At 44.1% G+C, this 7,905-nt stretch overlaps 1 pseudogene; it reads left to right on the forward strand.

Annotated features, from left to right (window-relative positions):
* Positions 1-6,461: 6,461 nt before the first annotated feature.
* On the forward strand, positions 6,462-6,924 carry LOC142457803 (ORM1-like protein 1 pseudogene; annotated as a pseudogene).
* Positions 6,925-7,905: the final 981 nt, after the last annotated feature.

Here is a 7,905-nt window from a genome sequence, read left to right on the forward strand (position 1 = left end):
TGAGGAGATAATAAACAGCTCGCTGGAGGCGGGACACTCGCTCACTCCCTGTGAGACATTTCTGACGAGAAGCCGCATGAAACTGCCCTGATGCAGCCAGAGCCCTGGGAGCTGGAGGAGCCACGTGGAGACCCCTGCCAGCGCTGAGATGCTTACAAAGCCACTGGATCCACAAGACTTCCCACCCACTGGCCTGTGATCTTCCTGCATTTGGCGTCATTAAATATATTTTGTGAGTCTGAAGAGGACTTTACAGATTGATATCGGACATATGGGCTAATATTAGATGTATGGACTTGATCTGGACTGGGCTGCTTTCTTATTGTATAATTGCTTTTTAATACAGCTCTTTCTTATACATATATGAGTGTCTATGAATGTTTCTCTAGTCTGGCCAGACTAACACAAGGACTCTGGCTGTACTTCTTTCACGACAGATTTCTTTTTTTGGAGGAGTCCATATTGTTGTTAGGCACCACGGAGCCAATTCCCGCCCATAGGGACCTTGTGCCCAACAGGATGAAACACTGGCTGGGCCCAGGCCATCCTCACAGTCGCTCCCACGCTCGACTCCTTTGCTGTTGTCTCAGTGTCAGCCCGTCTCCTGAAGGGCCTTCCTCTCCTTTGCAGCTCCTCTCCCTTATCAAACACAATGTCCTTCTCCAGGGACTTTCAATAATCTTCTCCCACACCATAATTCAAATGTATCGATTGTTTCCCTTCAGTTTTCTTTATTTAATATCCGACTTTTACATGTAGAGGGGTGAATGGAAAACCCCATGGCTTGAGTCGGGTTCATCTCACTCCTCAAAGTCACCTCTTACCTTTAAACGCAATGCATTGTTTGAGCCTTTGCTGCGTCCATGAGCGTCGGTGGTGTCTCGAAGCAAGATGAAGTCCTTGACCACTTCAATCTTTTCTCCCTTTATCAGGATATTACCCATGGGTCCAGTTATGAAGATTTGGGTTTTCTATACATTGAGTTGTAAAGGTTAGTCATTAAGTTTAGAAATATTCCTGTGTAAGGTTTTCTAAGGGACTTGATTTGGCTTTGCATAACTTTTACAATGAATTCCTGCTAAGTTTTGTCCTTTTAAAAGGTATTATAATTATAAATTTATGATGGCCCTCTTAAGTTTTGTTATCTACAGTTCAAAAGAGATGAGGGACAGGTATGGGTAGGGCCAAGGTTGCTTTTCTTAACAGATGCCTCCAGGAAGAAGGAGTGTCTCTGTCTTTGGAAACATGGCCCTCACAGTCCAGGGCTGGAGTCTCTGTGGAAGCATCCAATCGCAGCACCCTGCTTGCTCAGAATCACCTTGTTTTCACCTAAGAGGGACATCAAGGGACATTAAACTTCAAGTTTACCTGGCCGATGGCCACAATGAGTCAACTGCCTAAGAGGTGGATGGCTCACAGTAAGATAACAGAACAAAATCATGTTGGTAGAGACAAAGTTATTGGACTTTGTATTTTGCTATCATATTATAATTCCATGCCAGTAAGATCTGTGGGCTTTTAAATGTTCCCAGGTAAATGAAGTTACTAGAGGTATTGTTTGACGTGCTTGGACATTGCCATATATTCCTGGTCTTGACATAGTAAGCGATTGTTCCCTAAGCCATTCACCCACTCTAAGCTACTGTATATACTTTAGAATAAGCAGACCCGAATATCTGTTGGGGCGCCTAATTTTACCACAAAAGCTCCATTAAAAAAACATGCTGAAAAATAGCTTATACACAAGTATATACAGTACTGATTTTTATAACCTTTATTTCCCTTGATATGGAGTCATGGATTTGATAAACATCATTAAGAACGTATTTGCCACTCTAGAGGAAATAATTGGTGATGTTGCCAATACATGTAACAATTGTCCTTGGACTCGAACCCCTGCTTTAAAGACTTCCTGGTTACCTAACAACCAACGAGTTCCTCTAAGTGCTCCATACTCACTTTCCTAAAAAGTATTACTGAAAATTGGGTGCTATGGTAAAGTATAGTAAAGAACTTGGATGGTACCCTGACTGTGTTAGTCAGGGTCGACTAGAGAAACAAATCCATAGACACTGATATGCATATAAGAAAGAGCTTTATATACAAGAGCAAATAAATATTTAGAAAACAGCCCAGACCAGGCAAGATCAAGTCCATAAGTCTGATATGAGCCCAAATGTCTGATACCAATCTATAAACTCCTCTTTAGACTCACACAACACATGCAATGATGCTGAATGCAGGACGATCACAGTCCAGTGGGTGGAAAGTCTTGTGGATCCAGTGGCAGTGGAAGCATCTCAGCGCTGGCAGGGGTCTCCACATGGCTCCTCCAGCTCCAGGGCTCTAGCCTAGATCCATGCGTCTTCTCAACAGGAATACCTCACAGGGTGTGTGTGTGTGTGTGTGTGTGTGTGTGTGTGTGTGTCCCATCTCCTGTGAGCTGTTTATCTCCATAGCACCTCCAAATGAGGTCATCAAGCTGTGACCTGGTTGACAGGCTAAACTCCACCCCTTCACTCTTAAGTCTCAAATTGACAACAGATTATGTAACTACCACTCAGATTATCAAAAAGATAGCATCTGGGGCCTTAAATACTTGTCCTACATTAAGCAGACAGCTAATGAAAACATGAACCAGTCTATATAAACGAAGCAAATCAACTTATGTGTGAGCAAAGTGATTTTCAATAAAATCTACAACCATGAGGGAAGATGTGTGGAGTCCAAAATCGGAGGCAGTTGGTGTGTGTGAGTTGAAACTCTACTCTTGAAACCTTCTTTCAAGGTCCTGACATGAACCTGAAGTCAGCAGTTCCCTAGCTTGACCCTATCCCCTAGCCTACCACCTGAAGTATGGCCAGAAAGTTCTGATTTAAAAACAAATTGATGAAGCATTTGATGCCATCCAATTAATGACAGCATGGGTAGTCTCCAAGGTTCTTTTAAATAATACATATTTTCAAAAGAGTTCCTCAAAGTTGCTCCGAGTGAGATATGAATGAATGATAACTTTTTGAGGAGAACTGATAGTTGAAAGGTTTTGCTGATATCAGAAATGGCTATGGGGAGTGGGGTGGGGAGCTTGTGTATACAGTTCACTTGCACACAGAAAGTCTGTGACACAGAAATAAATGAACTATGACTTGTGTAACCCCAGCTCTCCTGCATAAGCATTTCTCTCCTCCTTTCAGATCTTGGGGCATTTGACATTTAACCACATGTTACCCCAGCTCTGGCTGATACACTGTACTCTAAACTCTTTACAGGAATCCATGGTGAGCAGATAGAGACGCTGTCAGATTCCTCGTTGATATCTGCAGCCCTCCTTAAGCTTTTCATAACTACACTATTTTCCAATATGTAAACAAGGAATTAACATATGTGTTCGTCTGGGTACTTTAGAGAAACAAATCCACAGAAACTCATATGTATAAGAGAGGGTTGTATATACAGGGTAAGTCCACATCAAGGAAACATCCCAACCTAGTGCTGCCCAAGCCCACAAGTCCAATATTAAACCATATGTCCGACACCAATCCACAAAGTCTTCCTCCATCTGGCAAAATGCACACAATGATGCCAACTGCAGAAGGAAAGCCGAATCAGTGAATGTGTAAGCATCGCAGCGCTGGCAGGGGTCCCCACACGGTTGCTCCAGCACCCAGAGCTGCATTGAGGTAGGTCCATGTGGCTTCTCCTTGGGGATGTCTTGCAGGAAGTGAGCCTTGCAAGCTGAAGCAGGGAACTGGCTAAGGCAGCTGCACCCTGGTCCAACCATCATAATGCAAGAGACCCGAGAACTCAAAAGGCGAGGCTCACTGAGCCATTTACCTCTCTGCCCTTCAATTAACCCCACATGTGCTTATCGGTCCGGTTGGCACAATACATTTGAACTATCTCAACATATGATGACATTTTGTTAAGACCTGAGATAGAGCTTTGTATTCTATTCTATGTATTCAGACATCCCAGATTACAAATGCTTTCAGCCATGTTTGCATTTTAAAATGCCAGCGCTCATGCCTTTTCATAAACTTAGGAGCCCTGGTGGTGTAATGGGTTATGAACTGGGCTGCTAACCACGAGGTTAGCAGTTTGAAACCACCAGTTGCTCCTCAGGGGAAAGATGAGGCTTTCTATTTCCATGAAGAGTGACAGTCTTGGAAACCCAGAGAGGCCGTTTTACCTGTCCTATTGGGTTGCCATGAGTCAGAATTAACTCAGTGATAGTGACTTTTTGAGTTTGGTCTCATAAGCTCGCCCTCTTACTGCCATCAAGCCGATGCCAACTCCGAACAACCTTTTAGGGGAGGCCAGAGCTGCCCCTGTGGGTTTCTGAGACTGTGAATCTTTATGGGAGTAGAGACCCTAACTTTCCCCCAAGGAGCTGCTGGGGGTTGGAAAGAAGAATGCTGACACTGTACAGGTTAAATGGGGCGGCCTACAGTCTCAGAGCGTGTCTGCAGGCCTATTAACAGAGGGCCGGAGTCTCTAAGGGGAGATTGTGAGCCTGCTTGCAATCATTTTGCCGTTGAACCAGTCCTGTTTAAGTGTAATTCAGTCTGCTTAGTGTTTCATATATCTTGCTATTCTTTTTCAAATGTATGTTTCGCTGATTCCCTAGTGTGTTCGGCTGGGTTGATTAGCGAAACAAATCCAGAGACACTCATGTACATATAACCAAGAGCTTTCTATCAAGAAGTAATTATATATCAAGAAAGCAGCCCAGTCCAGCTCAAGTGCAGAAGTCCACTCCTGGTCCCTAAGCCCCTCTTCAGACTCACGCAGTCACATGCAATGATGCAGAGTGGGGGAAGATCATAGCCTGGGAGTGCAGAGTCGTAGATTTCAGGTCGGTGAGAGCAAGGCGGGGCTCCAGCCCTTCTCAGGGTGGCCAGCCAGCAGAAAGGTGACCGGGGAGAGAGGCCACACTCCCAAGGAAGGACCATCGGGCTGTGACATGATTGACAGGTCCGACTCCACCCCAAGCCAGGAGTGTTTTGTTGATATAAAATCATCTGACTTCCACACCCAGGGTTTATTCAGGGTTTTCGAAAGTTCCCTTTGAGGTGAGAGCTACTTAGAAAGTTATATAAAAATGGAACTGTCCATTTCTGGCTATTGTGTGGGATCTAATAAGAGGCAGTTATCTTCGTAAGCAGACATCAGGGTGATTGATAGAATTCTTTTTGTGTACGACCTGTCACACATCCTAAAAATTATGGCCCACCTGCAAGTCATACAGGCTAGCTTTCATTTCCCAGCCCCACCCCGCATTGTTGAGAAAATGGTATGAACGGGAGCACTTGCCAAACAGCTTCTGTTGTCGTCAGGATGTTCCATTAACTGGGCTTCCTAAGAACTGGCTCTTCTCTTTCTCTGCTGTATTTGGAGTGGTAATTCATTGGCTGCATGGCTTCAGAGTACAAACCTTGCTGTTGGGTAAATGCAGACATCAAGAGTTATCGGGGTACAAGATTTCTGTCATAGCCGGAATGGCAACCTTCTCTCGCTGTGAAATATGCTGAGAATGCTGACACAGTTCTGTGTCTCTACTTGCTCGTTCACGCTCACAAGGAGTGCACTGAGCTGGGATCATATGAGTGGGCCTCTGCGCAACCCGAAAGAGTTTAACTAGAACAGCCTCTGCGTAAGCCTTCATTCTTACTCACATGGATGACACCAGCTTTCACTATGCCCTCAAGTAATCTTTCAAAACATCTGATCATGCCACACGCTCTGTTCATGCATAATGCATGCAGGAACCCTGGCGTGTCACACAACAGTGCGTCATGAGACCAACTCTGGGATGGTGACACTGTTCGGAAGGCCTGGGGCTTGAGGGTTGCTCTGCTCATACTTTTGGAGGCGAGAACTGAGTGCCGACTGTCTGCACTCGGTTCCATTCTCTCTTGGGTCGTTGATCATCAAGGGCAAGCCAGTAGTGTCCCCTCAGCTACCAGCCTGCTCTTGATCTTAGAGGCATACAAAAGTGTCCAATGGAAGTGTGTCCAATGGAAGAGAACTTTTATAAGAAGAGTTCCCTAGAGTAGCAAAACTAGTGAAGCACATGAGAAATATTTATACGTTGCTGTTGTTTCGATTTCAAACCCCCAGCTGCTCCTCGGGAGAAAGACGGGGCTTTCTACTCCAGTAAAGAGGTACAGTCTTGGAAACGCATAGGGGGCAGTTCTCCCCTATCCTACAGGGTCGTTATGAGTTAATATTGACTTGGTGGCAGTGAGATTTATTTATTACTTTGATTGCCATTAGGGGCCACCGAGTGCGCTCCTTATGCACAACAGAACACAGCACTACCGGGTCCTGTGCCATTCTCAGCATTGTTGCTATATTTGAGGCCACTGTTACAGCCACTATGTTGCTTCATCCCATTGAAAGGCTTTCTCTCGAGACACCGGCACCGCTGGGCTGGTCCTTCTCATGCAGGCGGAGCAAACATGAATGTTGGAGTCGCCCACAGCGAGGTGAATCCTATTACTCATGCGATGACAGTCGTGGGCCGTGACGCCGCTCGCATCAGGAGTTGGCTTGCTTCGTATTGTCTTACTCAGCATTCCCTTCTCAGCGCTCCTATTGCTAGGACCTTAGCAAATATAACACATAACCTGGGGATGGATGGATTTTTGCACGTAGTGAAAGGAACACCTTTGGAAACGCCTGACCAGGGTACAGCAAGACTCCTGACTCACGGGGAACAACTCGACTATTGAGGACAGTTTACATCTTCACGGAAATTTCTCACAATTTCTTCAATCATGCTATATTTTCTGGCAAGTTTCTATACGAAATTAGTAAGATCCAACTCACTTCATCCTGAACACAGCTGCTCTCCTGAGTGTGCCAATTCCCAGAATGCCACAACTACATGGTGTTTGGATCTTTGGAATTAGTAAGCATTGAAATGTTTTGAAACGGAATAAAAAATTTTAGGGCAGCTCAGTTTCCTGTAAGGGGCAGAATCATCAGTATACTGCACTGTTTCGGTGAAACTGTGAAATGAGAGGTATTTACATTTGAGGGCCAATTGTTGGTTCTTCATGGGCTGTTTTGAAGTGCAGATTTTACTCACTAATACCTCTTTAGTGTTTCTGGTGTATTTCTTAAGTAAAGCGTTACAGGAAGGCTGGGCAGGCCCAGCTCCTAAGTCAAATGGATGTGCAGTGAGTGAGGGTCTAGTTGAGAAATCCAGAGTGAAAAGAGCTCTGTAAAACACCAGGACTAGTTTAGTTATAACGAATGGGCATCATGTTAGGAGAAGAAATTTTCCAATCATTCAGTTATGGTCGTTTTAAGCAGACTTAAGCATGTAAACCATAATCATCTTTGAAAGTTTTTAGAAAGTGTTTTTATTACCATACCTATTCCAACCCTTTTGTTTTATACAAGCCAATTTCTACCTTATTTTATGAGCACATTTTTGTGCATTTTTGGGTTTTGTTTTTTTTTGCTCAACATGTTGCATTGATAGACAAGGCCATCTTTACATTAAGTTTCTGAAGGTCCACCTTGATGGCTGATTAACGATAGAAGATACATTATAAACAGTCTTTGGGTCAAACTTATAATTCTGGAACAAAGGTTTGCTGCCTTATTCGAGTATGAGGCTGCTAAACCAGTTAAGAAAATAATTTATTTCAGGCAGTTAAAATATATACTAATGTAAACTTCTCTGCTTATGTGGTTAAGCAACTTGTTAACGTTGGCCATTCTTTAGAAAAGAACATGCAGCCTGTGGCCGGGCAGAAGCTGCTTCTCTGGCTTCACTAAGGAAGTCATGGAGCCTGAAAACAGGCTCATGCAGTAAGCGAAGCATCGCTCTTCCTTAGTTTTCCTACTTTAAATCTCCATATTTTATGCATTCAATTTTTGGCTTTTCAATAA

The sequence above is a fragment of the Tenrec ecaudatus genome, chromosome 10 (genome assembly GCF_050624435.1).
Source record: "Tenrec ecaudatus isolate mTenEca1 chromosome 10, mTenEca1.hap1, whole genome shotgun sequence".
Lineage (NCBI taxonomy): Eukaryota > Metazoa > Chordata > Mammalia > Afrosoricida > Tenrecidae > Tenrec > Tenrec ecaudatus.